At 37.2% G+C, this 26,588-nt stretch overlaps 1 protein-coding gene across 1 annotated transcript in view; it reads left to right on the top strand.

The window, feature by feature from the left end:
* The first annotated feature begins 290 nt into the window (after positions 1 to 290).
* The window catches only part of LOC127958294 (semaphorin-4C), a 55,821-nt gene continuing 29,523 nt past the window's right edge, over positions 291 to 26,588 (top strand). The window contains exon 1 of the mRNA XM_052557100.1: positions 291 to 783. The gene's annotated coding sequence lies outside the window, so the exon portion shown is untranslated. The remainder of the gene's footprint in view (positions 784 to 26,588) is intronic.

The following is a 26,588-nucleotide window of genomic DNA, read 5'->3' on the forward strand; positions in this document are numbered from 1 at the left end:
ATATCATTTAATGCAGGCTATAATCTAACAGTAATGTAACAGTAACCAATTAACCAAACTTTTTACACTAGCATTTTGACATTATTTTTCACTTTTAAAAAAATGTATCTATATCTCTCTCTTTGCATTTATTGTACATGCATCAGCCGACTCTAATGTGTATGCACACTATAATACTGTAAAGTCATTACAATAATGTAGTAGGCTACAGCACAGAAGTGCATTAGAGAATGAGCAATGCTTCGTCTGATTGTGATGATGATATCCTGGTGTCCCGTGCAGGACAGGGGAGTTTGGGGCGGAGACCTGTGTTTGTGCAGCTCTTGTGAGCCACTGATCGCCTCATCGCTTCACAGATTCCCGTCAGGAGGCAGTGTATCTCCGGCGCAGTGTGTGTGGCGAGCTGGAGCTGCGCGGAGCACCTTTGTCTTTCTCTCTGAGCTTCTCTTTAACAGGGCGAAGGGTTCAAGTTGCTGTCACGGAGGGGAACCGCTTTGAAGAAGTGGATGTGGACGGGTTTAATGCACTCTCTCTCTTAGCACTACTACAAAGGGAGTGAACGGAGAGAGCTCCGCTGCGTAAACCTACACCGACCATCGCGCCGCTCGCTCGCTCTCCTACGCGTCAGGAGAGAAAAGCATGCGGGAAACACAAGGAGCTTAGTCTTTCTTTGGAAAATGTGGGATTTGTTGGACTCGTTTTGAAACGGTGCTCTTGTAAGACCACTAGCTGTGTGCGTTTGCGTGCGTTTTTGGACGCGCTGACCGCCGAGAGTCGCCAGAGGTAAGTTTGACGCATGCAATACTAATAATGCAACTGAATTATCGCGGTGTTCTGTTATTGCAGTGTTTAAGTCTGTTTATGAACTGACGTCACAACGTAACCTAATTTGTGCGTTTTAAAAATAATAGCGTTGGGGGCTGAAAGGATATTTGATAGCGTCATTAAGTCGGAGCTCCAACTGTTGCCGTGTTGTTTAGATGAGTTTAAAATCCTTACAAAAGAGGATTGGCATTACTGACAGTTTTGTGTTGTTTTTGACGAATATAAGTTTGCCCAAACGCAGTGAGGTTTTAATTGCACACACATCTCGACGTGCAAACAAATAAAACACTTCAAGTGTCTCTAGATTGAGTGAAGGAATAAAAGCTGATGGTTTATTGTGTGATTTATATATTTGAGGCACGACATTAGCACTTTTTCTTTTTTCCTGCCACGTTTACAAGACAATACATCGATTATATCTGAGAATATTGCCTGGAAATGAATGTTTATATAGTGACACTGATGATGTTGTGGTGATGTTGAAAATCACACGGTCATGCTGGAGATTGACTATAACAGATGTGTTTGTGCTGACGAGCAGAGCGCGTTTTCCTCATTTCCCTTCTTTCTTCAGGTCGTGTATAATAAAGTAAGTGCGCACTGCATTCTGCAGATTACAGTAATTACAGCATGGAGTGGACACTGCTGTTTATAGGCTGGGCGATCATTCGGACAGAGAAATGGTCAAAGGGACAGTTAACCTAAGAATAAAAAGCAATGTGTTTATTTTCTCACCTTCATGTTCCCAGCACTTTCCACTGTTAGTGTCCTGATCACTGGTTTCCATGCATTGACAATAAATAGTGACTAAAAATGTCAAATCTTAACATTTTAAGTATTCTTAAGATTTACAGTAGCTGTTTTGTAAGAAATTAAGTTCTTCCACTCTATTGATCTATTCACAGCAAAGTGGAGAATCAGACCTAGATCAGCTTTCTTGTGTATACTTGAGCACCAGGATGAACTTTAAAAAGAAAAAACGTATAATTTGGCCTGTTGGTCAGATAAAGCTATTGTTTTGTTCAGAGGACTTTGAAAGGACTACTTCTGTCATACTTTTTGGTGTTCTTTTAGATTCCTGATGCATTCGTTTACCATTCATTGCTATTGCATGGACCAATCATTTGTTGAGGTTTGGACTGGTTGCGAGTAAATTATTACTCGGGTCAATTTGTGCGATCAAATATTGTAAATATACTGTATGCACAGCCAATCCTTCATATATGCAAAGTAAACACCCGAAACACCCCTTCCTTTCAAAGATAATTGTGAAAACATGAATGTTCCTGTAATGCAGTGCACTGTCACCCTTTCTTGTTAACATCCAAATCAGTCGAATCATGTAACGTCGTATACAGTCTCCATGCCGTTTTTTTGCATGATACAAAAAAACGAGTTAAAAACACACCAAGCTGTGGTTTCCCAAGCGTTTTCGGTGTGCACGATTCAACACCGAAAAATATAGGGTACTTTGCACTTCGTATGTCGAAATGTCCATCTTGCTGAGTTTTCACAGTTATGTTTTAAGTGAACACAAACAGTTTGAAAAGCAGCCTAACCGATCAGTGTATGTGAATGGGATTTTAAAGCATGTGTATGTGAAATAGTAAGGCCAGTATGTATCATCACATCGGAGAACAATCGATTGTCCATTATAATGTCTGTAAGCATAGAAGAGACTGGAAGCCGCTAACAAAGCTCTTTATTATTGTGACGTGGGGCTGTCATACGCTCTCGTCATTGTCTGTTAATGAACAGTGGAGGGAGAAGAGAGTGGTAACTGTATAATTGTGCTCCATTCATGTTTGTTTCCAGCCTGTCCTGGACAGCGTTCCTGCATTATATCCAATTGGCAGGGAATAGCTTGCTGGAGCCCAAACACTGTCACCCCTTCAGCCCAGATGTTCCTCAAACCCATTGAGAGTCAAATTGGGCTCCTGGAGGGAAGATCTTCTCATTGTTGTGCCACAATGGACTCACATCCTTCCTTAGTCAATAGTATCTAAAACTCAATCACACACACAGATAGAGAGAGATTCCCATACAAGGTTTAGTACATTTCCACGAGGGATTCTCAAAGCTGTTGCTAGTTGTTTAAGCTGAAATGTTGAAAACCAACTCTTGAAATCAAGGCTCTAGTTTTTTGTGGGGTAACATCTACATTAACTTGTTTGATCCACCTCAAAGAAACTGGATAAAAACTCACTCAAATGTAAGAATTGAAGGCTCAAATCTAGCAGAAATAATGCCTTTTCAACTGCATATGTTAACTTTTATACTGTCTTATTCCAAAATAAGGGCTGTCCTTGAGCTTAAGCACTGTTTGACTAGCTCCAAGCTACAATTTGAACTTCTATGCAGTTGTAAAGATACAGTCATGTTAAAATGTCTGGTATTAACCATCCATATTAATTGGATCATTGGAACTGCGCTCATATTTCCCAGTTCAAAAATGCACTATAATGTTAACAAGGTGCGCAGAGCAATCTGAAATACATGTACAGAATTCAAAACCCCTGCAGGAGCTCAGATCACATGAATGAATTATTGTATTGCATCCCTGACATCACGAAGCAAATGTTCTGGCCTTGGGTCTTGTTGTGATCGTGTGGTTTGCGGACAGGGTCACACAATTAATGCATGCATCAAACCAACATGACGTGTCCCTGAATGGCGTCTACGCCGAATGAATGGAAATCATTGGCGAGCGCGAGTAAAACCTCACGGCTACTGGCTTATTGTGAAGTTGTTCCCTAATCAAGCCCATACAAGGGTTGTTTGTCCTTCTTTCTCTGCTGTGTGCATCGACGGTGACCTCTTTAACTAGAACCCTCATTACTCTCTTCCTCTAGTTAGTCTCTCTGTTTCCTGACTTCCACCTGTAGTAGTAATGAGCACAATGCTACTCCAAGAGTGTGCGGGTCTCAGGAGAGATGTGTAAAAGTAGAAGGAGTTCGTCTAGTCAAGGTGAGTCTGTGATCTGGAGTGGACGGCTCGTCTGCTGAGACGGATGAGTGAAAACAGCAGGGGCTGGGGATGGACATGGGTGATGTTTAGATAAGGGGATGGAGAAGAGTGTTTTAAGAGCAATGTTGCCAATAAAGAAGAGAGAGCATGTGTGTGTGGATGGAAGGGAAGCTTGTGTGCATTTGTGTTAAGGGTAGTGCTTTTTTCCACCATCCCCCAGTGTGTTTACACACTGGAATGATGTGATGCTGCTTGCGTGTATGTATGCGTGTGTGTGTGTGTGTGTGTGTGTGTGTGTGTGTGCGCACACTGCTGTGGGCCAGAAGTGGAGAAACACGTTGGCACAGAACTGTGAAAGTGATACAGGATTAAAAAAAAAACTAGTTTTGAAAGATGGACACATTTAAAGTAGAGCCCGACCGATGTGGATTTTTGGCGGCCGATGCCGATATTAACTCGAAAAGAGTCGATTTATAAGCCGATATTTTGATTTTGAAAATAAACTGGATATTAGACCCATTTCCTATAAACTGCACTTACACAACATTCAATAGCAAAATATCTGCCTGTTCTATGTATGTGGGCTATCATTATCATTTCGTGATAAAACAACAATAGTATTTTGAAATGTATTACAGTTCTCCTCTGCCATTGATGTGAACCTGGTTCGAACTGAATTCTGGGTTATGACCCGTATCAAGTCTGCACAAATCACCTCTCCATGCATCCTCGGTAAAAGGGGCGGATCAAGAACACATCCGGGGATTTGAACTGGACTTGGCTAGATGTGAACTTTCAATTGGAACAGTACTTGGGCAGCGATGATGACGTTTCACAAGTCCACAAGAACACAAGTACAGACAAGTACGCTTATTGAGAAACGGCTTACATCTCCATGGCTTGTCTGATCGCTTTCTTCTATACTGGATTTCTGGCGCTGTTGTCAACTGTTGTGGGGAGTTGCAGAGCTCCCTCTGGTGGGCAAACTATGCAACACTCATAACTTGAGTGAAGCATGAGACTCTGTTTCTCATGTTTCATCGGACGTTATAAACGCAGATACCGTTTTAAATGCAATATGCAAATATCTGCCGATAATATCAGCCGGCCGATATATCGGTCAGGCTCTAATTTAAAGGGATAGTTCTGGCAAAAATGCTTACTTTTTAAGTTTTTAATTTTAATTTTAGTAATTTTGTTTTGTGCTGTATTCATTTTTATTATTTGAGAAGTATTTCTAAATCTGTTATTTAATGTCAGTTAGCTGCCGAGACAAAATGTCATATTAATGCTTCAGTATTTATAAATTTTTATAATTTAAGTGTTTATAAGTCTTTAATTTGTATGTATTCTTTCAGACTTTTCGTTTTAGTGACTTCAACTTATTTTATTTCAGTTAATAGCCAATGCAAAATTTTTCATCCAATATTTATACTTTTTTTAATTTTTATTCAACTTTATCATTTCAATTACTGAAAACAGTTTTCAATAGTTTTAGTTTTAGTTAACAAAACTGCCGTAAGATTCACTGATTCGCATCGGCATTCAAGTTAACGATTTATAAAAGTTTGCATTGGATACAAGTTGACATTTGTATCAAGATACATATTTGCATTGGTAAAAAAAAAAAAACTATTCATCTATATATAATAAATGAAGCTACTTAAGATAATATATGGTTTGCCTTTTGTCTAAGCCAAAGAAATAAATGCAAACTATCTGGGCCAAATTCAATTGCTTAGCATAATTGCATAGTTTTTTCCATTGCCTTGTATTTCATTGAATCGCATTGTGTCGAATCGAAATCGGATCACACTGCATCCTTATAGGGGTGAACTGTATTGCATTGCATGGGTAGCTGCTTCATATGTATCTTTAATATATCACATCGTTGGTTATACATCGAGATGCATATCACATTGACCTTAAATGAGTAAATGATGATAGAATTTACATTTTTCATCAACTGTCCCTTTAAAATGCATTCAGTGTAGCTCATTAGGCCACAAATGCCGTTCCCTCATGTCCCTTTAGCTTCCTCCGCCCTGGGGCTTGTTTTCCTGGTCCTGAGATGGATCCATCAGGCCAGTTTTGCGTGTCTTTTACGAGCCGTGTATGAAGGCCTCGCAGAGGAGAAAGGTGGAGAGCGTAGGCCCTCTCGTTTGTTAGCAAATGACCAGTATCGACCATCTGCTATTTTAGTATCCTTCCCTGCAGGCTCTGCCAGTGATTTGTCCAAGCTGTGCATTTGTTGTATATGTAGGAGTGAAAAATATGCATTTGCTTTTGCATGGCTTTTCTTCTAGCCTTTCCTAAAATTAGGGTCAGATTTTTGTTTTTCTCAATTCAAAGCTTGGCAGCAACAGGTAGGAAATGGATTGCATTAAAAGAGCCGGTCAATTATTTCCTTTTGTGCGAGCCATTTCCAAATGTCCTTTTGGAAATTGTGTTTACAGAAATGTTATTTAGAAATGCAATCACAATCGCAAGTGCAGCCTTTCTCTTCCCTCGCTGCTCTTTCCCATCCATCGCTCTCCTTCCTAGCAGATGTTTGCCCTAATGCATCTCAAACTCAGGTTGTTTACTGAGCTCACATCTGGTTTGTGTGCTTCATGTCCCCCTTTGCCTGGAATTAATGGGTGTTTTTTCTCCCCAAAAGCCAAATGTATTTGCTTAAGTGTATTGTTGCACACAATGGAGTTGGAATGGTGAAATCTCAGGCCAATTTGAGGTAGTGTTTGGTGCTGATTTCAGCTCAGGCTGTATTGTGAATATCCCCATGTTTAAAGCCCATCTGCAGTGATAAACGTGTTCAAGCTTTACGGTTTGTATTATGAGCAGTTCTAGGATTTGAACAAACCTGTAAGCCTGAGGATTAAACGTAAGTGTCTAACCCGTCCCACACCATTTGTGCTATACGGATGTTCGAGCTGCATGATTAATCAATATAAAACCAATCAAAACCACCAATTAGTGTGATTATCAAAGTGGAGGCTGTGATTATGGAATATTCTGTATGCGCTGTGTGTTTCAGACTGTAATGCAGCTCTGTGTCTAACACGAGCGGCTCGATTTGCAGTAAATGCTGCTCCACACAAACCCCATCTCTGAGTTTGAGTCGCTTTAACGTTAGATTTTTTATTGTGTAGCTTTAATGGATACGGATACGAATGTGCCTTGTTGACGTGCATTACTTTTTAAAGGAATAGTTTCCCAAAAATATATATTATTTAGTCACCCTAATGTCATTCAGTGATATATCAGGGTATGTAGTGGAAGTGGGGTACGGAGTTTTTGTGGTCAAGCATTTAGATATATCAAGGTATCAACAAAGCAACAAAGTCTTAGCAATTGTAATCTTCAGCCACACACACAAACGATGCATGTTGCATCACAAAAAAATGTAATAATGTTTTGGGCAAGTGACCCTTTCTTTCGAAAAATGCCATGCTAACTCATTTTGGCATTTTTTCGCCTTTTAACACAATGCCTTCCCTTGTGACTTACATATTGAGCTGTTAGCAGCAGGAAACACCAGAGGAACTAACACTCAAGTGCTCCAGCTTTCACACACACAATAAAATTCGCTGTGTTGCCGTCAGGGCAGAAACACAGTCAGAGAAACGGCTTCACATCTGGACTCGGCCCCCGTCCCTTAACCCTCCATCTTCCCTCGGGAGGAACGTCCACCAAAAACCCCAAGACCGCTGCCTCCTGGTGCACGGCAGGTTTCTGTGCATATCTCTGCAGATGTGCAAGACCCACCAGATGGAGGAACAATTGTTCTTCCAAAGCAGACATTTTTTATAAACGATGAAAAGATACAGAATATAGCTAGAGAGATGAATTATCTTGCTTTAACGCTGGATCCAAATCTTAGTTTAAATAAAAGCATGTAAAGAAAATGCTGAGGTTTATAAATTGATAAACGTCAGACAAATTAGGCAATGTCTTCCCACTGATGTAGCCCAGACTTTCATGCATGCTACAATCCTTTTTCTTTTTCCGACTTTAAAAATTCTGGACAAAAAGCATAACCAACATCACCACTGTAAGGGTTCGGATAAATATTATTTTCTGAGTTTTGATCATTTTAGACTTTTTTTGTGTATGGTATTTGTGCCCTACTGCACTTTCTGATTTTGTGCATTTTTGCTTTGTATGATCTACAAGATTATCATCTACTAGTGATTGTGTTCGACACTCGTTATCATCTTTCTCTGTGAAAGCTATTACATATGGATGTGCACATCTATTGATCTTTTTAAATTAAATCAAAAATATTATGTAAAATCTGTTCAACTCTGTAAACATTGACACGGTTGTGGTTTAACAAGACGTTATTTTTATTGCTTTATCCTGGCTCTGATAGGATGTGCATGTATGTCTATTTTTTTACTGTAGGCTACTGTGTGTGTTTTCTTTTTTTTGCTTCTATGTAGCATGAAAACTAGCTAAATTTGGAGCTATGCATGAAATGCATGGTCCCTTTTCAAATAAATTGTAATCAATGAAAAATAATAGCAAGGCTGTTGGAGCATTAGACCCTTGTGAGGCGGTGTGTGCAAAAACACTTAGCCCCTCCCCCTCCCTCATGACCTTTAACCCTGGTTCGCTACACACTGCACACCTCCTGTTGCTCTGTCGCTCAGAAGAGAGAGACTAGTGCTGATAGAAAATGGCAACAAAGAGAGAGTTCAAATGCAAATGCTGCAGGGGGAGGATAGTTATGCATCTGCAAAATTCATATTTCAGCAGCACTCCCTCAGAAACCACTTCGATCATCATATTTAAGTTGTCTGTGCAGTGGAGGACTCTTAAAGCAATAGTTCAGCCAGAAATGAATAAAATCGGTCATTATTTATTCATCCTCATGTTGTTCCAAACCTGTATGACTTTATTCTTCCATGGAACGGGTTTCTTTTATGGTGCTTTTTGTAATTTTGGAGATTGACAGCCCCAGTCCTTATTCACAGTCACTGTGTGGAAAAGAGTGGCCAGGATGTTCCTCATGAAGTCATATGTTGTGTTTGGAAATAATGAGAGAATTTTCTTTTTTGTGTGTGTGACCTGTTCCTATAATGATTACATTCAGTCTTTCTTTATTTATTTTTATTTTATCTTTGAATTGTTTATTTATTAATTTAATATTTTATTATTTTTTTCTAAATATTTAATTTTATTATTATTATATATTTTTTTCTTTTTCATATTCATGCTTTGGCAAGATAGTATGTAAATTACTTTTTTATGTTCTATTTTATTATTCTAATTTGTCTACCTCTTTTTCATACTGATGCATTTAAAATTTTAATGTATTTTTTTTTTTTTACATTTTTCAGTGTTTTATTTGCCTTTTCTCTGATATTTATTTTAATATTTGTATGTTTTATTTTATTAATATTTTTTACTCCATCTTTTTCATATTCATGCTTTGGCAAGATGTAAAGTATGTAAAGCATTTTAAATTGTATTGTATTTTTTAAATATATTTTATTTATGTATTTAACAATAAATATTATTTTATTTGTATCAGAATTTATATTTTTAAGTGAACTTTTCATATGATGTTCACTTAGTTTTTCTTTTATTTATTTAAATTATTTTAATTTAATTTTTCAGTGTTTTATTTTGCTTTTCTCTAATATTTATTTAAATTCTCTAATATTTTATTATAATATTCTTTTTTTTCTCCCTCTTTTTCAAATTGATGCTTTGGCAATATAGTATGTAAAGTACTTTAAATGGAAATTGAGAAAGAGAGAGAATTTCTTTCCAGAAGAGGCAAGAGAGAGAGGAAGATAAAAGAGCAAAGTATGGGAGCTCCATAAACGCTGGACCTGAGAAACAGAGATAACGGTGAACCAGCAGACAGTAAATACAGCATCAATCTCCTCAGTCACTCCTTCTCTTTCTGCTCCTCTCTCCATCTCTTTTCCCTCCAGTGAGTCTGTTTTTCTCCTGGATCCTCATGCGGAGTGCTCCTGTGTGTTTGTAATAGACCCTTTCCACGTGCTGCCTTCGCTCTTTTCCTTTGCCTTGCTCTCTCTCACCTCTCCAGCACACATGGAACAGTTTATCTAGGAGCTTATTTTTTGCGCCTATTAAGCAAAGTTCCTTCTCACAAGAAAAAAAAAAACGGCAGCCGTAGAGAGAAAACCTCTTTTTATTATGATTGTATAGCAGCTCTGCGTGCTTGAGAAAGAGCTTCAGAAAGGCAAAGAGAGACGGAGAAAGCCCCCTGTAAGCCGTGGCTCCACCACGCATGAGAAAATCAATAAAGCATCCCTTTAAAAGAGGTTGATGGATAATGAAGAAAGACGGGTGGGAGAAACAGACCTGGTCCCACGGACACCTTTCTGCCCTTTCTCTTTTCCCTGGATCCCACAAACACACCATCCACGCTGTGAACGAGCGACACAAAGCAGCAGAACTGCATCACTGCCATCGCTACATCACAAAAGCGTGTTTATGCTTCAGGTTCTTCTGCTAAACATAATGAGAGCAATATAATATACACTGTGAGCGGTGCCAAGAACATCTGTAATTCCTGGAGAGAGCTATCCATTAGCATTCCCATTCATCTCAATGGCAGTTGCTGTAAAATCGTTCATTAGTTAATTGGTTAATTTAAAGGAGATGGTTTTGGGGGCATTACTGTTTGAACTAGGCTGTTTTCTCAGACGTTGGTCAAAGAGACAAGACGTTTCTCCAGAGAGACAGTTTTAGAAAATGTAAGCCCTGCATGTTTTCAGTACATTGTCAAAACTAGGGTTCTTCCACAGAATACCAAAAATATGTTTCGATGTTGTAAATAAAACATTATTAATAAGAGATTAGAATACGTTTACAAGAAAATACTATTTCAGTTAGTCATTTTAAAATTTCATGTTTCATCCAATATGCTGCTTGCCATTTCATTTTAATTATTTGTAATAATAACTATATATATATATATAAGAGTTTATATGCAAAAACAGATAACTCATGAAAATATTTTTTATTGTTATGATGTTTTATTGTGTTTTATTGTGTTAGTTATCTGCATTTTTACTTTATTTTTAACCTAATCAAAAAAAAAAAACTAACAGAAAAACAACTGCAATTTGATTGAGATTAATTTGAATGCACAATGAAAAAACATTATTTAAAAAGTTATCTGTTTTTTGCTAATGTACTCTTCTTTAATAAATATTGTTTATAGGCATTCTTCTTTTCTTTTATTGTACATTACAATGTTGTGATGCTGAAATGTACTGGCTTTTAAAATTAAGAAGAATTGATTCTAGTTTCTTAGTAATTTGGTTTTAATTTAATCACCCCTCAGATGCCGTATAGACTGCTTTTATTATAATGGATGCGGTCTGGTTTTGCTGCAATGCTTAGCTTGCTTGCAGTGTAGACTGTATCATTTATTATAATAAGGTCTAGTTTTCTTTCCCCACTCACTTCATTTTAATATGATCTAGTTTGGTTGCATTGCATCATGCAACACGCTTAAATATGAACATGTGACATTACCCCACTCGTTCTCTCTCTCTCTCTCTCTCTCTCTCTCTCTCTCTCTGTCTGCTCATCCAGTCTTCTGATGCCGTTAATGAATGTGTGCCGATTAAATTCACACAATCCACGCACACCCTCCTCTCCCTCCGGGAGCTTTTATTTAATTAATAACGCAGGCTTACCATTAAAACACTTGCAGTCTGACAGAGTGAGTCTCATGGCTGTTGAGCTTGTGTTGTTGTGTTAGTGGGCTTCCCCTCGCAGTATTGTGCCTGTGGTTAAGCTGTGCTCAGGGCTGTCATGGTTAAAGACTCAGGTATGGCTTACACTGCTGTGTTTAGCACATATATGATGTGCATTGATTTTCTTTCTTTTTTTCTTTTTTTTTTTGCTGAAACCATTTCTATAAAACAGACATATTTTTGTAACATAAATGTATTTCCTGTCATTTCTGATCAATTGAATGTGTCCTTGCTGAATTGAAGTATTCAATCTAACATAGATATTACATTGAGTTACTTGTGTTATGTTGTTTTAAATTATATATTTTTTTTTTTTATAATGGCTGCTGATTGTGATATCATTTATAATATTTGAATTCAAAATTATTGCTGTCAAATGATGAATCTCGATTAATCGCATCCTATATATATATAAATATACAATATATATTTCATAAATATTGACATGTATTTATATGTATATTCATATAATATATATCAAATATTGTTTAAATATAAGTATAATTTATTATAGGCATATACGTGTGTAAATATATATATATATATATATATATAAATACATATATAAAAAAATATATATATATACAGTACACTCAGATTTATTATGTAAACAAAAACTTTTATTTTGGATGCAATTAATCGTACTAAATTTACTAATTGTCAAAATTGATTCTGCGCTTTTTTCAGTGTAGGAAATTGGTAACCTGGGACAATTTTGACAAATGTGAAGTTTGCAGGTAAATATAGAGTATACAGGTAGGATATTTGACCACAACCAATCAGAATTGAGCATTTCCAGAGTTCCTGCAATGATAAAACACAGACTGAGTTTGGAGAAGGACTCATTTGGATTGGTGTCAGTGTGTTGTTTGACTCAGAGCTTGTGTGTGTGTGTGTGTGTGTGTGTGTTTCTAGTTTAATCAAGGATGCTGCGTCCTCTCTGGAGGAGACCTGAAGTGCTCTCCACCTTTCTGCTGCTTTTTCCATTTCTCTGTTGTTCACTTCAAGTCACTGACCCCAGACCAGCCCGGTGGCGTCCTCTTTCCAATCTTTCCCTTCTCTCTCATCTCTCTTTGTGTCTTTGGGCCTGTCTGAAATTTTATTTTCATTCCACCTCTTAACAGAAAACATATTCTCATTTGAAAGTGCCGACTCGCCTGTAACCGAATCTCTTCGCACCCTCGATCTAAAGATGTGCGAGAAGCGAGACGTGAGCTAGCTGCACTGAGAGATTTCACAGTCACTGATTGGCTCTGGGTCTGTGGTGGATTTTAATAGAGGCTTTTAAACTTAGCAACATAGTTTATCAACTGCCCGTTGACCGAAAGTGGTTCTAAATGAATTTAGACGGAGGCCGGAGACGGTTCGAGAGCGTCTGCATGGTATCCGCTGAGTAAAACCGAATCGGGCCTCTGCTTTCTCCTTCTCAGCTCTTTAACTATTAGAGATCCATTACCAGAGAGATAGAGTTTCAGCCCTAGAGAAAATACTCTTTGCATGGAGATTTGCACGCTTCAGAAAAGTCTACATCAAGCACATTGTTAATGAAATATATTTGATTCATTTGTTGTATGCAAATGAGTAATTTCACTTCATTAAATACATCATATTATGTTCCAATATCACATTATACGACATTAAACAGCCCAAATATATTACTAATACAGATGTTAAAAAATATTTTCATTGATACTGTATGTTTTAGTTATTTGATTTATATTTTCTCATATTTTTTAAATGCTTTATCTTATTATTCAGCTTTCAGACAAAGTATCATCAGCATTTTTATGTATTATCTTACATTTTGAGTTAATTATGGAAATACATTTCTCAAATTGAAGATTTACTTTGTTTAAACCTTGAAAGGCTGAAATATATTGCTAAATGTGGAAACAAAATGAATTGTACGGTCTTAAAATATTGTGCAGTATATTGTTTTTGTTGCCCCTGAATAACATTTTGTAAAATATTGGCCTTTCAAAGTTTGAACAAAATTAAATTAATGCTTTTTACAGTAAATATTCCATACTTTATATATCCCCAGCTCCAGCTGTAAAGATCTGCTATGGGTCATTTAATATATGTTGTGTGTGTGTGTGTGTGTGTGTGTGTGTGTGTGTGTGTGTGTGTGTGTGTGCGCGTGTGTGCGTGTGTGTGTGTGTGTGATATGGGTCGAGTGTTTTCCCGGAGCATGCATGCAAGTGAATGTTTGAAATATGTACGTGGTGCTACAGATATATTGCACAAAATATGATGTCTTGTTTTTTTTAGTATGGCCTTGGTGCTGAAGAACCGTTATAGTACTTCTGACATCCTTAATCACAGCAGTGAAATGTGCATTTGGCAGTGAGACTGCAGTATGTGAGTTGCTCTCTGTTTCTTTTAGTTTTTGACAGATGTGCCTCTAATCCATCCAAGCTCCCAACCACCTCCATGGCCCTGAGTAACCTCTATTTTTCTGTCTGTCTGTCTTTCTTTTGGTCTGTTCTCTCTGCAGTGTTCTTGTTGAGTTATAGCAGGGCCAAACATGTCCTACTAAACAAACTTTGACACACACACACAAGGAAACACAGTCACACACACACATGCTTTGCATGTGCATATTGTCCCCGTCTCTGCACACTCTGGTCTGCCCGTTTATATTAGTAAGGGTGTTTTTAATAAATATGACCTCATCTGTGTCCGCAGAGAACTTCCTCTCCCTCTGTAGACTTTTCCCTTCTTTCTGTGCACTGTTTACATCCCTCTCTCTCTCTCTCTCTCTCTCTCTCTCTCTCTTTCTCTGTCTCTTTCAATGCAATACATATTTCTGCGTCTCTTGTATCTCTTGCCTTCCCCTCACCCTCTGTCTCTCACCTTTTCTCTGTTCTTGTTCTGTTTCTGCTGTATTTTTATTTATTTATTTTGTCATCCGTCTGCCCTAACTCGGTTTTTCCTGACTCTAGTAGTCTGTCTCTCTTTCATGTCCGCTCCTTGTCACTCCCTGGATATCATATCTTCAGCTGTACTCTTATATTGTGTGTGTGTGTGTGTGTGTGTGTGTGTGTGCGGGTGTGTGTGGGGGGGGGGGGGGATTTATCTGTGTGTGTGAACACGCAAAGAAACCTCTTACATTTGTCAGGGAGAAGCCCACAAAAAAAAATTCAAGTCATATTTCACACTAAAATCAAAAGAGATAGATAGAGATAGATTTTTGTTTTATATAAATATTTGGTAATATTTAGTTATGTAATATTTTATCAAATATGATGCATTTTTTGTTTTAAATACAGGGATTTTTAGCAATACATGTAGGGTTAATTTGCAAGATCATTCATTTAGAATATTATTTATGTAGTTTTTGTGTGCAAGTAAAATCACATTTTAAAACAATGCAAAAACTCTTTAAGGACGTATCATTAAAATGTGAATTTGCACATCATGACAAATGTAATCACCATCACTGTCAGCCTGTCATTCGTTCATGCACATGAATGATTCACTCTGCTTGTTTTATGGTCTTTTTTTGGACAATTCCAGCTGCGTACCTGCATGAACGTTTCGAATCAAGATGCATCGCAATTAACCCTTAAGATCGCATGTACCTCATTTATTTTAACGATAAACAACTGGCAGCTGGTTTACTTTAAATTAACATTCGCTGAATGCATTAGCTAATTCACGCTGACAGACTGCCATCAAACTATTTACCTGATGTTTAAATAGTAACATTGATTCATTGTAGAGCACAAGCCATATGTGTGAATTACTGCAATTAGAGCCAGCATGTGAGGCTTCTCCCAGAGGCTTGATGTCATCACGTCCTAATTAGATCCAATGATGTTCTTTGATGATGCAATGTTTTATACAGTGTGAAAAGGTGTATTGGGATGCATTAGAGACTGCAGTAATCAGCTGGATTACCGTAGTATTTCCTCATTATACCCTTTGCTCATCTCACCTCGGAGCATGCATGTGCACAAAGTGAGCCAACGGTCAATAAAGCATGTCAGAATGCACTTATTTGTGAAAGGATATGTGCATTTTTCTGTTACAGCTGAGATATCAGTAACTTGCACGTTCTTCTTCCTCATCCGCATGGGCTCACAAACACTTGCTGTTGAAAACTGAAGCAGCATTAAGAGATTACTATTCATTCGAATGAAAAAATGAGAGCAGATTGTTTTACAGCAGAGCTGAAGTAATGGCGAAAGCAAGACCAGCTGATTTTTTAAACAATTGAAAAGAAACCGAATGACTTAATGTTGTTTTCCATGCACCGTACAAAGTCACCATCTGTCGCTTTCCTTCTCTTTGCGTTATACAGCACAATATAATTACAGCCATTGTGAGAAAGGTCCGTTAGAATAATAGAATATCCCTGTGAATTGTGCACTTAATAGACAACTAATTTTAAATTGTGACTAAATAAAATTAGCTTTGCACCTTATAGCAGATATATTTCGAGATGCACAGGAACAGATCATTCTATACCCAGCAGACCAAAAAAGCAAGAACGTTTGTTTGGTGGAGCAGGTCTGAATCAGTGGGCGTCTCCTAACATGGGATTTGTTTGGTTTGTACTTTTTTATGAGAACATTTTCAGATAAATCTGACACAGCCCTTGGGTTTGTTGTGAAAAGGCTTCAAAAAGAAGCCAGAGCCTTACTTGTATAAACACAGCACACACACACACACACACACACACACACACTAAGCAAAGGGACCCAAAATCTCTACCCACTCTCATATACCACACACATCGTTCTTTATAAAGTATCAGCATCAATTATAAACACACTAAACACTCTCTGCATACAGCTTGATTAAAAACTATATTTTAAAATATAATTTGATGTATTTACCTAATTGTTTTAGATATAGTAAAAAATATATATTTCTAAACATATATTGCTAATAAAATAGCAAATATTTCTATATTTTTATTTCACATAATTTTATTTTTTTGCATATATTTCTAAAATTAATTTTAAATCTAAATATATTTATATTGTCCAACATGTTTTCAACATATTAATAAAATATATATTTAAATAATATAAAATAAAATAATAAAATAAATATATATATATACTTTTTTTTCTTTTTTTTCTGTTTAAAGTGTTTTTAGCACATGCTCAAAACATATACAGCTATTTTGTGCTCTGTGTATATATATATATATATACCCTAAACTAGCTGTTTAACGCTTGAATAAAACACATTCGCACCAAACACTATGTGCTTCAGTGAACTTATTAGATATTTGACCATCTTTGGACAAAAAAGTTGCACAAGTTCTTCCAAGGTCACAGAGCATGAGTGAAACTATTTTAGCACAGAAGACTCTCTAGTCTTTCTCAACCGTTTTAGAAAGGCCTTCCTCCTACACACTGTCTAGTCATAGAGTGTGTGTGTGTGTGTGTGTGTGTGTGTGTGTGTGTGTGTGTGTGTGTGTCTCCACGCTGGCCTTGTTGGCGGGTTGCTAATTTCTTGCCGTGCCCAGCAGCAGGTGGAGGGTATTACATGCTTCTTTCCCCACACATGGACATAGTTTAAGAAATAACAAAAGCAACCCACAGCATTTTCTCAGACGAGCTTTTATCGGCTCAAACACACCACAGCCAAAGCCCACTCTAATGAACGCGACTCTAGCTGTGTGACTGTGCCACTAAATATTCATATTTGTCACAACCACTGCTTCTTTCCTGCTTTTTCTTCCTTTCTTTCTATTTTTAGTGGACGGAGGGTGAGGGTCAGCGTCACAGCTGGCTAATTTAAAGAGAAGGTCGGCCATCATGACCTCATGAATAATTGTCTTCAGAGGGTCAAAGGTCAATGCAAAAGTGCAGTGGTTCAACACACTTCTGCTTCACTGCTCCACACTGCTCTCTGTGTGTGGACAGACTTTAATGACCTTCCGAATGCACACCGGTAGAAACCGAGGACTCACTGCCACACTTTGATCATTACTGGAGCTTACATGCGCTGATATCTTGATGCTGTCTGCTAGTTTCACTCCATTTCACATATGGTGCTATCAAATGACTGGGCGATAGGGCAAAACATAAACTCTTGATTTCACTTTTGACTGATTCAAGGTGATGCTTTTGATTGTTTTAACGTTTAGTCAATTAAAAAATGTACTGTAACTACAAAATGATTCAAGTAACATTTAACTTTTTAATTAACTATCTGGTTAATTCCAGGTGCAGCACAAAGGAAATTGTCAATATGGTGTAAATGTAATCAAATTCACTTGTTAAATATCTTTGCAGAATAGATGCATGAAGAATGAAGGTTGTATTTTTTATTTATTAAAACTAGTTACTTAACATTTGCACTTTTAGCATCATATCTTCTCAGTTTTGACCGTTAGTTGCTATAAAATGCAAACTCCGCACAGCATTAATGAGATTCTGTCTTCTGTTTTACACAGAATTTTGGACAAGTGCACCATTCAGATACATCTTTATCTTGCTACAATTTAGAACATGCTAAAAAGGATGGGTAATATGCAAATTGGGACACAAGACAAGACTTTTACACTTAGATGAGTGTGTCAGTGAAGCTGAACGAGTGGTATTGCTATTAAACGAGAGGTTGACGGCACATGTCTAATTCATGAGGGTGTTGAAAGGCTTTCTGAGTGACAGAAAGTTTGGAGGCAAGTTTGCTGAAAATTGTTACGAGAAGTTGATCAACTGAGTGTTTTATCGAGGGAAATACTGGCTCGTAAATAAAGTAAACATCTTTAGAGTTTATAGTAGTAAACTAACTTTGTATCCAGCTGGCAGCTTTATCTGAGAAGCCTAAATAGTTCAATAGTTAATAGTTAATTAACTCTTTATTTATAAATAACATTTAGATAGATATAGATTGTAAATGCAGTGTGTAAAAGTGCAATGTAAAATTATATTCAGTAGGTTAAGGTTAGTTTGTAGTAGTTATAATTAACTTTGTATCAAGCTATCTTTATTATGTAAATGCAATTGTTAGATTAGATTCAGTAATTTAAGATTAGTTTTGAATTTTGCATCAAGCTAGCATTAAAATAATATTTCAGAAGCTACAGTATGTACCTGTTTTGGTTTTTGAGAAGCTTAAAACTCATACAGGGAATACTTTTGGTGCAATAGTTAGATTTTATTCAGTAGGTTAGGTTACTTTTTGATAGTTTAACTCTGTATTGAGATCGTGTTAAGATAAGTTTTAGTGCGCAGGTGTTTTTCAAATCTCACATTTTCCACCAAAAAACCACCACCGTTTGGATCCGTTTGGAGTGCTCTTAGGCATTTGTGTGTGTGTGTGTGTGTGTTGTAGCTCTTTCTACATAGGATAAGATGAGGAAGCAATGGAAAGGAGGTTTTTTTAAAGGCCAGCTTATTTTGGAAAATCAACACTGTGTGCAGAAGCAAATTGTGTCGGCAGACATTGAGTTCACACATGTGCTTGTGCATGCACATCTGTGTATTTTTCATACAGTTAACCACCATCCGTTTCAAATGTCCTAGCTTTCTTATAAGTGTGCATTCATTCCCGATGTGCCCTAGGTTTTTCCATACACATAGTAAAGCCATCGGGATATTCTTTCATTTTTTTTTTTTTTTGACTGATGCAAAGGTTCAACTCTAAGCAGAGGGACTCTCCTCGAAGGGTTAAACGTTTTAACAGCCACACTTCTGCAGAAACACACACACACACACCATAGCTTTCCCAGATGGGTCGTGCTTCTAATTATGACCCAAATTGAGTTTGCAAGTCATTTGATTAAAGTAACCTGATATGAGATATTCGCAGAACTTAATTTTATGTGCATGGGTGCACAACTTTTAACACACTCAGATGGACAGCATCCCCTTTTTCCTTAGTGATTCAATGTGACTGTGCTTTATTATAGTATGTAACTATATCTTTTAATCAATCGCAGGAGGAAAGGGTGAACTCTTCAGAAACCTAATCTGTTTAAACATCCCCTCCTGTCTTCTCCGTCTCTAATACGTCTCATCTTTTTGTGCTGTATTCTCATTACAGTATGGATTCTTTCATGTATCGTACGCATCTGTGTGACAGCTGGCTGTCTAATCCATGAGAGACACACTGGTGTTTCTGTCTCAGATAGAGAAAGAGAGAGAGAAGGACATTAACCTGATTGAAAGCGCCCACCCTTCGAGCGAGCATGACCTTCAGTCACTTGTCTGTGTCTCCTCTGGTACTTCCAGTGAGAAACAGAAGAAAGACTCAAGATAAGGGAGAAGCAGATCACAGCACTGAGAAACTGGAGAGCGAGGATATGATAATACGCTCTATATCAGGGGTCGAATCCGGACCGCGAAGCCTTGTGACATAATGAAATAATTAAATGTCAAACGCTATATTCTAACAAGATTTATATCAGGCACATCAAGGTCAGCTCAGTAAGATTTGGGTCCTGCGGCGCCACGGCTTGCCACTACATTTAACTGTTGCAAACATATACAAATTTCAGTGAGTGTAAAGCAAATAGATCACGTATTTATCTGTGTTATTCAAGCAATCTTGGGTATTTTTTATAAGGAAAGTGTGACTATGTTAAGTTAATTTGTTGAAAAAGCATGTCAATAAATGATATCTTTGTATAGACAACAGATGTGTAAACCGTCTCACATGCAAAACTGCATCGCACACATAGTAGACTTCTTCAGACCTGACCAAATCAGTTCCAGATTGTAGAAGGAGTTCCTCGTTTAGTGATACACTCACTTGAGGTTGTTCTTTTCTCTTAGCATGCTACGTTTGCACACAACAAAGCAGTTCACTAGTATTTATGAGAGCTTTTGTTTCCGGTGGTAATCTCGCTTCCATGTTTCTGAAATCTAATTAGCATCATTTTGTAATTCTGTTTTAAAAGACCCATTGGAATACGCCATTGACATTGTTAGGAGGAGCGAACTGAATTAGGTATTTTTCTGAAATGGGAGTCATGAAAAAAGCTTAGATGTATTTCTTGAGTAAAGGAAGATCTGAGATGAAAGATGGCAGTGTTTCAGAATCGAGCAGGGAGGGGGTCGCAAATGAGACGAAAATTACAGGCATTTGAAAACTAGTCAAAGAGAAGACGTGATTTATTCCACTGATCGCTTCCTCTCGTCTGACCGCAGCACGGCGGTGAAACTAATAGGTCTCAGACGACAGAGAGATAGAGATGGCGAGCGACAGATGATTTGGGTGAGATTAGGAAATCAGAGACAAATTATTGTTGTGTGAGGCAATTGTTGCGATAGAGTAAGCATTCGGTTAAATTGAAGACCTTAGACTTTTGCAAACTGCCTGAGATAACAAGACGAATCGTTGGTATTCCCTCCGTCTCCCGAATTCACGCTTAAAAGAGGGGCTTGCACTCAATCAACAGAAAGAGTAAAACTCACCCTTCCTTCAACCCCTTTGTTTCTGCTTATCTCAGTTTATCTCTCAAGCTCTCATTTGCGTACAGGATGTGAATGGATTGAATCTGGCCAATGGTAGATGATCATAAATAGCTTTGTGCCGTCTGAATCCCCCTGTCTCATGTCGGGAAGGAAGATGATAGATGCAGGATAAAGAGGGAAGTCTGAAGTGAAGTGTGCTGGGGAGGGAATTGAAAGAAGCCAAAATGCATGTGTGTACAGTGCTGGCAAAATGAGTCACAATGAGAAATTAAAAATAAAAGTTATTTTCGTTTTGCCATTGTCCATCAAAATAATGCGTGATTTGTTCGAATCGGACGAAGATAAATCTGAGCTACACCCGAGTCAGCGTTGCATCTCTTCTTCCCGTTATTTTCTTGATAATAATTACTATATTAATAGTCAAAATATAGCTATTTTTATTTTATCTTTGCTATTATAAATAAGAACAGATGCAATTGGATTGACCTTTTTAATCTGTAACATTAGGCAGTTTTCATTTATATGTAGTTAGTTTTGATGATTGCATTATTTCTCATATGCATAATGAGATTGCACGTTTCTGCGTCTTCCTGGTCTGTGTTTTTGATCGACACATTGTGAAAACACAGAAACACAGACAATTCTGTGTTTAGCAGAACACGAAGAGTTAATTAGTATTCGGAGCAGTGGGATTACTAGATTAGGACTTAATGAACTAATTTCTGAGAAATAATCAGATTCGACTACAATCTAAAAAATGTGTTCCCTTTTTGCCTGTAACACAAAATTAGCCCTGTGCACATTCTGACTCAATTTGCCAGCACAGGACACATATCATGACAGTAAAGACATGTATTTAAAAGCCAGAAATGCTACGGATATCCTGAGACGAGTGCAGAGACAGATAATAGACGCCAAGGTGCCTTCACACCAAAATAAAAGAAAACAACACCAGCGATACGAAAAACCAAATTCATCTCAACGTGACATGCGAGTACATCACAGATACTTGCGAATCAGCATAAATACAACCCAGCGTTCATACAGACGCGCTCTGGATGTAGATTAAACCCGATCTATCCTCCTTCCGTCACCGAGATCCTTCCTGTTTACATCCCAGCAGATCTCGCATTGATCTCGCATCTTATCGTCTGCTAAAACACTCCTCCTCTTTCTCTCTGTTTCTAGCTCTCTCTCAGTATTGAACAGTGGGATGTGTGTCATGTGGAATGAACAGAGCTGGGAAAGTTACTTTGGAAACAAGTTGCCTTATTTAAAATGTAACAAGTGGTGTAACTATTTCACTTTTTTTAAATTTTTTATGTAATGTAACTGATTTAATTTGAATACCTTTTGATTACCGTATTTTTCGGACTATAAGTCGCACCTGAGTATAAGTCGCATCAGTACAAAAATACGTCATGACAAAGAAATAACATATATAAGTCGCACTGGACTATAAGTCACATTTATTTAGAACCAAGAACCAAGAAAAAACATTACTGTCTACAGCCACGAGAGGGCGCACTATGTCTTCAGTGTAGACTACAGGAGCAGTGAGCAGCATAGAGCGCCCTCTGGCGGCTGGAGACGGTAATGTTTTCTCTCGGTTCATTTCTCTTGGTTCATGTCAAATTAATTTTGATAAATAAGTCGCACCTGACTATAAGTCGCAGGACCAGCCAAATTATGAAAAAAAAGTGCGACTTATAGTCCGGAAAATACAGTACTTTTCTAAATTTTTAACTAATGTTATCAACCGATAACCACTTTCGAACATTTAAAACATCAATAATTTAATTTTAAAGCCACCACAAAATCAGACTTTAGCAGCTCCTTTTACTTTGAGATTGTTCTGAGGTTAAATACAGACTTAAAATCATAATAAGACATAGTTTAATAGCTATGATCCTGTTTTTGAAATCAAAACAGTGCCTTATAACAATGCCTTAAAAATGTAAATAAATAAATCATATACATTAACCCGAATAGGAACTAAAACAGTTATCAAACAAGCATGTGTCCTAAACTCCTGAAACATTAGTGTCTCATATTATTTAGAGCAGTTACTGCAATTTGGGAAATAAATCAATGAAATAAGTTTGTTTGTTAACATTTCATCACTGTTATTTAATTACACAATCTTTCTTAGTAACTGTAACTGATTACAAGTTACTTTATTAAATGATGTATTTTCGTTACATGTAGCTAATTCCTCCCCAACACTGGGAAGTAAGGTTTCAGTTTTATATCATACAGACAATTTCAGAGCAGCACGGCGTGACTTTCCATTAACTCTTCTAAACACTAGAGGAGTGCAGAGGTGTGTCGAGGCCTTCTCTCCTCCGCTTCTCTCTCGGCTTTCACTTGATCCAGCTGAAAGATGTAGACGTCAATGAGAGAGGACACAAATAGGCTCTCCACCTCTGCACACCTCTGGCCCCAGGAGCTCCAGCTGTCAGGAACTGCAGGGTGGAGACAAAACCACGGAGGCCCGCAGGACAATTAACCCCCGAGGGAGAGCAGTGGGCATCCTGCACTTCCAGACGATTAGCATACAGAAGTGCTCAAGCTGAGTGAAACACGGCTGTAGCAATGGACCAAGCAGATACACACACACACACACACACACACACAATCTCTCTCTCTCTCTCTTACACACACACATAAAATCCCATAGGTGTAATGGTTTTAAAACTGTACAAACTGTATATTCTATGTCCCTTCACCAACCCTACACCTAACCCTAACCCTCACAGGAAACTTTGTGCATTTTTACTTTCTCAAAAAACTAATTCTGTATGATTTATAAGTGTTTTGAAAAATCTATCTATCTATCTATCCACCATTTAAAAAATGGTCAAAATTGGCTATAATACCGTAGTAAATCAGTATGACTACTCTTCACACTGACTAGTTGCGTTGTCATGTTTTGCAGTTGTGACTAACGTGTTGGCGTGGATTTGCGCATATTTAAACATGTATAGAAATACGAGAGCCCTGCACAATAACAGTGTGTCCCTATAAGATATTGTACACAAAAAACCATAGTTTTCCTTCCAGGCTCGCAGCCAGCTCTCCAAACATGCTACAGTTCTCTGCTGAAAGGATTACATGCTCCAGCAGTCATTGCTGAAATCATAAAAGTAGAACATAACCGTAATCGTTATTGCATAATGTTAAAGCCAATCCTGTCACGTAGCTATTTCACCGGTGTCTTTAACAGATACGCAGCAGCTTCTAAAGGACGGTGTGCACATGATGTGGTTAGTTAACCTTGCTTTGTCTTAATAGCTGTTGTTCTGTTGTGTGAGGTGCGGATCCAACCTATGCATGCACACACACACACACGCACGCAGCTGGGTAATGAGGTTGTCACAGTTGTCGTTAATGAAGCTGATTGAATTGGGAACACATGCAGAATTAATGACAGGTCAGAGAGGGTATCCCAGAATCCTCTGCTCCTGAGGGGATGGAAACACATGAGTGTTTGCCAATGTCTGTCTCTCACACACTCACTCAACAGTTTGTGCTTAAACCTCATCATTAGAGTAACTGACAGAGCAAGGTCAGAGACAGATTGATGAAAGAGAGAGAGATGAGTAGATGGGGTTTCTTCCAGTATATTCACTTTTGTCAATGTAGACTTAAAAACAAAAAACACGTCTTTAAGCAAACTCTATTTACTCCATACATACTGCTACGAATGACTTACTGTGTATATACTATACACACATAAGGGTTATGTCATTTGTAAGTCATTTACAGATTAGATTTGTGTTTAGTAATAGTATAGTAATAGTAATGGACATTTAGCTTTATGGGGGGAATAATGGTGCCACAGCTATAACGTTACTGTCATAATTTTTGTTTTGTTTTGAAACAATATTTATAAATCATTTTCACACAGTAATATTGAAATCATTTTTCATAGACTAAAAGTGTAAATTTATATTTTTTATGAGGTGTTTTTATAGTTTGGGACAACAAACCTATCTGCACATATGTAAATACTAGTGCTGCCAAACGATTAATCGCAATAAATAAATGTTTTTGTTTACATAATATAATATATATATATATATATAATATATAATATTACGTAATATTACTGTGTATATGTATTATGTATATATAAATACACACATATACAGTATATATATATTTTTAAAATATTAAATGTTTATACATTAATATTCTTTTATTTTATATTATCATATTTTTTTTCTTAAATATGTGCATGCATGTGTTTGTATTTCTATAATAAATAAAAACACTATGCACACATATACATGTATAATGTAAACAAAAACGTTTTTTTTAATCTTTTAATTTTTAATCACAATTAATCTTTTGACAGCACTTGTAAATACATTTGAAAATAATCGTTTCAGAGGTATAATTTAATAGCTTTTCAAGATTTTATATATATATATATATATATATATATATATATATATATATATATATATATATATATATATATATATACTTTCATATACAAAATAAAAAAATAAAAATAAACCCATGGGGCATTAAAGTTGAAGTAAAACCCATGAATGAAAGCAAACGGTGAGATCTAGATAAGAATAAAGAGAACACATGATCCTGAAGGGCATCTTAACACTCCTTCTATCTGTTCTTCTCTTGAGTTGATAATTAAGCAGTTCAAACTGTAAAAAAGACGGTCTGGATCAAAGAGCTCTTGCTCTGTTGGCTGTTGGGAGGGGGATCCCGGTGACAGGAAGGGATGGGAAGGGAACAGGAAGTGGGATGCGCCTGCAGCTGATCAAACTCCATTTGATTATTAAGACTTTCATCTATGCTCAAACATCACACGGCTTGATGATGTCCGAGAACAGGCACACACGCTCCATCATTCAACACACACACACACACACACACACACACGAGCTGTCAGCCTCCCACACATTCACACACTCTCACTTCTAACATCATCAGTGTCACTCACAGCACACATGCAGTCCGATCCAAACAACATTCACACTTTCTTATACGAAAAAACACTGATAATGCATGCATGCCAGCTTCAGGTGCCGTCTCGAAGGCATCAACAAAGAGCAAACAGCATTAAACCTTCAGCCCAAGCATAAACTTTAAGACTCTTTCTTAAAGTCTGAGGCGTGAGTTCACTGAAGCCAAATGTAAAATGTCTTATTCATTTCTCATGTGCAATACAATTCAACCAGGTGAAAAGCAGCTGCCGTGCCGTGTTATTTAAATGGCATCCTTGTCATTCTTTTCAATGCAAACACACCTCTCTTTTATGTAAATAAGGCTTATTATAGATTGTGCCTAATTCACAAAACTCATTGGCTGGCGCAGTTAACATTGTGCTGTAATCACCTGCAGAAAACAGACTGTAAATGAAAGTTCATTTAAAAGAGGTGTTTGTTTCAATGTGTTGTGCAACTCAGAATTGAATTTAGTGCATTTTAAATTTGAATGTGATATGAATGTCTGTGTTTGGGTATATACATACATACATCTACATGTCATATATACTCACTCTTAAGATGTCGATTACATTTTTATTTTATTTTGCATTGAAATGCATGTTATTAAACTGAAAACAAACACTGGTGTACACTGTAGAAATGACATAATATATAAAATAAGCAAGGATTATTGGGGCATGTTTTAC

The sequence above is a fragment of the Carassius gibelio genome, chromosome B5, assembly GCF_023724105.1.
Source record: "Carassius gibelio isolate Cgi1373 ecotype wild population from Czech Republic chromosome B5, carGib1.2-hapl.c, whole genome shotgun sequence".
In the NCBI taxonomy this organism is placed as follows: domain Eukaryota; kingdom Metazoa; phylum Chordata; class Actinopteri; order Cypriniformes; family Cyprinidae; genus Carassius; species Carassius gibelio.